Genomic DNA, 5,128 nt, shown 5'->3' with positions numbered 1-5,128 from the left:
GGAATTGAACCCACACCTGTGGTTTCCAGCCAAAGAGAAAACAGGCATATGAGCTGAACATTTACCTGAGGTAGATACACTCCTTGGAGAGAACAACCATGGGAGAAAGAAGGGCTGCTTATGCACAGGGAGACAGCTCAGGGGGCAGGAGTGAATGGAGGAATGGTCACAGGGAAGAGGTAACTATGGGGAGGAAGTGGGAGGGGAGCTGTCGCATTGTGGTAAACTGTGGTCAATGTCATGAGACAAAGTGTATGTGAACTGCTGTATGGAAAGTGAATTTGCTCTGTTAATCTTCACCCAAATCACAATTTAAAAAAAAAATTTTTAAAGGCAACTGGAAAATGTACATTTAATCACTCTGAACTGAATCACACTTTGCTTTCTACTGAAACCAATCTATAAATAACTTTGGCACATCTAAATCAAGAGTTATTAAAAGAAATTGCAAAACTCTATTGTTTTGAAAATACATGTGTGGGAGTAACCACACTTTGTTAACTCAGTCACAGAATGCATGTATATCTTTCCCAACTGTGCAAATCAAGCATATGTTCAAAAAGTACAATAAAACAAGAATACACAAAGCGAAATTTAGGCAGTGCCTCATTTAAATGAATAATTTAGCTAAAAGAACTTATATTGCATTCCAAATGACAGAAAGGGTTGATTAACATTCATGTTTTGTAAACATAGTGAAAATGGAAAAAGGTGGACATCTCAAAACTTTATGTATCAGAATGGTGACAACAACACTTTGTTAACTGAGTCAGAGAATGTGTGTTTAACTTTGTCAAACGTGTACATCAAGTTTCTGTAGAAAAGTTTGAAAAAATATGATTTCTTCAGTTCCACTTAACAAGTGGAACTGGAAAATGTATATTTCATCAATGTGAACTGAATCACCCATTGATCACAAACTTAAACCTATGTATAAATAACTTGGGCACATCTAAATGAAGGGTTATTTCCAGAAATTGCAAAACTCTATTGTTTTGAAAGAATCTGAATGGGAGTAAATATACTTTGTTAACTCAATTAGAGAATGTATGTGTACCTTTCCCAAACGTTTAAATCAAGTGTACATTCAAGTAAAATAAAACAAGTATTTACAAAGCTACATTTCAGTAGCGCAAAGTTTAAATGCACAACTTAATTATAAGGAACTGAAAAACACATTGCATTCTAATGACCCAAAGATTTGATAAACATTCACAACTTGTAAAACAAGTGAAGATGCAGAAAAGTGGAAATCTCCTATGAATTCATATATCAGAATGGGAGCAATAACACTTTGTTAACTCAATCAGAGAATGAGTAATTTTGTCAAACATGTACATTAAGTTTTTTGTTGAAAACTTACAGAAAAACATGATTCCCTCAGCTCACCTTAAAAAGGACAACTGGAAAATGTACATTTTAAATCACTGTGACCAGAATCACACTTTGCTTTCTATTGAAACCAATGTATAAATAACTTTGGCACATCTAAATCAAGAGTTAGTCCAAGAAATTGCAAAACTCTGATGTTTTTGAAAGTATGTATATGGCTGTAACCACACATTGTTAACTCGATCAGAGAATGCTTATGTACCTTTCCCAACCATGTAAATCAAGTAAGTGTATTTTTTAAAATTACAATAAAACAACAATACACAAGGCAAAATTTCAACAGTGCATCATTTAAAGAACAATTTAGCCAAGAGGAATTTTAATGACACATTGCATTCCAAATGACACAAAGGAGAATCATTCACCTCTTATAAATCTAGTGAAAATGCAAAAAGGTGGAAATCTCAAAACTTCATGTATCAGAACGGCGGCAACAACACTTTGTTAACTGAATCAGAGAATGTATGTTTAACTTTGACTAACGTGTACATCACATTCCTGTTGAAACTTTGAAAACACATGATTCCTTCAGTTCAACTTAATAAGTGCAACTGGAAAATGTACATTTAACCAATGTGAACTGAATCACACTTTGATCTCTACTGAAACCAATGTATAAATAACTCTGGCACATCTATATCAGGGGTTATTTCAAGAAATTGCCCAAGTCTATTATTTTGAAAGTACATGAAAAGAATTAACCACACATTGTTAACTCAATCAGCGAATGCATGTGTATCTTTTCAAACTCTGTAAATCATGTGTATGTTGAAAAAGTACAGTAAAAAAAAAAAAATACACAAGGTGAAATTTCAGCAGTGCATCATTTAAAAGAACAATTTATCTAAAAGGAACTTAACAGCATATTGCATTCTAAATGACACAAAGGTTTGAGTAACATTCATGTCTTGTAAATCTAGTGAAAATGGAGAAAGGTGGAAATCTCATAACTTCATGTATCAGAATGGTGGCCACAACACTTTGTTAACTGAATCAGAGAATATATGTTTAACTTTCTCAAATGTGTACATCAAATTTCTGATGAAAACCCTGAAAAACATGATTCCTTCAGTTCATCTTAACAAGTGCAACTAGAAAATGTACATTTAATCAATGTGAACTGAATCACACATTGATCTCTACTGAAACCAATGTATAAAAAACTTTGGCACTTTGGAACTGAAATGCACATTGCATTCTAATGACCCAAAGATTTGAGAAACATTGACATTTTGCAAACTAAAACAAAATGTAGAAAGGTGGAAATCTCCTATAAATTCATGTATCTGAATGGCAGCAACAACACTTTGTTAACTCAGTCAGAGAATGTATGTGTAATTTTTTTGAACATGTACATTTTGTTTCTGTTGAAAGCTTAGAAAAAAACATAATTCCTTCAGTTCACCTTAATATGTGCAACAGGTAAATGTACATTTAATCAAAGTGAAGTGAATCACACGTTGCTTTCTATGGAAACAATTGATTAAATAACTTTGGCCCATATAAATTAAGGGTTGTGTCATGTAATTGCAAAACTCTATTCTATTGAAAGTCCGTGAATGGCAGTACCCACAGCATGTTATCTCAATCAGAGAATGCATGTGTATTTTTCCCACTTGTAAATCAAGTGTATGTTGAAAAACTACAATAAAACAAGAATACAGCATCCACAGTTTCAGCAGAGCATCATTTAAATGAATAATTTAGCTAAAAGGAACTTAATGGCACATTGCATTCCAAATGACACAAAGGGTTGAGTAAAATTCACATCTTGTTAATTTAGTGAAAATGGAAAAAGGTGGAAATTTCTTATAACTTCATGTATCACAGTGGCAGCAATAACACTATGTTTACTCAATCAGAAAATGTATATGTAACTTTGTGAAAAGTGTACATCAAGTTTCTGTTGAAACCTTTGAAAAAAACACTATTCTCTCTATTCAGTGTAACTAGTGAAACTGGAAAATGTACATATAAAAGGTGTGAACTGAATGACACTTTGCTTTCTACTAAAACCAATGAATAAAACCTCTGGCACATCTATATCAGGGATTATTTCAAGAAATTGCAAAAGTCTCTTGTTTTGAAAGTACCTGAATGGGAGTAACCACACTCTTTCCCAGCCATGTAAATCAAGTATATGTTGAAAAACTACAATAAAACAAGAATACACCATGCGAAATTTCAGCAGTGCATCATTTAAATGAACAATTTAGCTAAAAGGAACTTAAAGGCACATTGCTTTCCAAATGACACAAATGGCTGACTACCTTCACATCTTGTAAATCTAGTGAAAATGGAAAAAGGTGGAAATCTCTTATAACTTCATGTATCACAATGGTGGCAACAATACTTTGTTAACAATCAGGGAATGTATGTGTAATTTTGTCAAAATGTACATTAAGTTTCTTTTGAAAACAGAAAAAAACATGATTAATTCAGTTCACCTCAACAAGTGCACCTGGCAAATGTACATTTAAAAGATGTGAACTGTCAGGTTTTCAAAATGGAGTCTTGCCAGTGATCAGCATGCTTTTTCCCTCTGGCATCTAAGAACTTGGAAAACTAGGTACAACATTTTGAATTAGGAACTATGGTGCTCTGAACAGCTCACTGAATTAAGAGTGCACCAAATACAGAAGAGCAGAATTAGAGGAAACGCACTGGGAGATTATTTAGGAAAGAGCTACTGGTGGAGGATAGACAGGCACCCAAGAGAAGCCATTGGAAATTTCACTGAGGCAGTCACTGTCTGCCTGGTGAGGGCGGCTGCCTGAGATCCCCAAGCCAAGAAGGAAGACACCTTATGGCAGCATACCAGTGACCACTCCAATATTCCAGCAGACAGCAGCAGAGACCTGCCTCCAGCAGCTGATTTTGTCAGTAATTTGGGTCATCTGGGTGCAGGCAGGCAACACTGCTGAGATTCAGGCAGAGAACTCACTGTTGTGACATAAAGTCTACCTCCCTCCCCTCCCACTGGTTCACAGAGTGGGTTTGGGTCATACTGGGAGACATTGCGCTTTCCTTTGTCATGGAAATCAGGACTGCAGGTCACTCGCAGGTACTCCCCGGACTCCAACACATCTGAAATTGTGCGCATCTTTGGCGCCGCAGGTGGGTAGTATCACAAACTCCAGAACCGACCATTACGGTCTGGTGGGATTGCTTCAGCACTGCAAGCAGACGGGGTAGGGAGAGCAAAGAAACTGCAGCTGAGTGCAGTCCGGAAATTTTGCCTTGGAGCTGTTCTTTGGCACTGTGGGGCATTGGAGGTGGGGTCTTTGAGTGTGCCTGAAATTGGCAGAAAGTTGTGATGCCCTATCAATAGGAATCTTTCCTGAGGATGAACCGCGGTCTTGCAAATAAATATGTCATCAATAATAGCCTGCTCAAAGCCCCAGAAACCAACCCTAGCAACACCAAGCTTTCCTTCTTCTGCTTCCACCTTCGCCGCCAATAACTTCACTCATTCAATAGAAGAAACCATATTCAGCCAATTATCATAAAACCTTCCGCTTCGAACTCTAAACCCTCTTTACGAAAAACAGAAACACATATCCACACTACACACAGTGATTCCACCATCACAAAGAAAATAGCAGATGGAACCAACACACCTGAATCAATAATAAAATAAAACACACTGGCTTCACCTTTTCAAAATATTAAACCGTAAAACCAAGACAAGACAAATCAACACATATCCAGCAGCTAGAGACAACCTGAAGAGACA

This window comes from Orycteropus afer, unplaced genomic scaffold (assembly GCF_000298275.1).
Source record: "Orycteropus afer afer isolate SDZICR_OR568_19922 unplaced genomic scaffold, OryAfe1.0 scaffold00679, whole genome shotgun sequence".
NCBI classification, from domain to species: Eukaryota; Metazoa; Chordata; class Mammalia; order Tubulidentata; family Orycteropodidae; genus Orycteropus; species Orycteropus afer.
The sequence above is the reverse complement of the archived record's forward strand: the minus strand, read 5'-3'. Positions refer to the sequence as shown.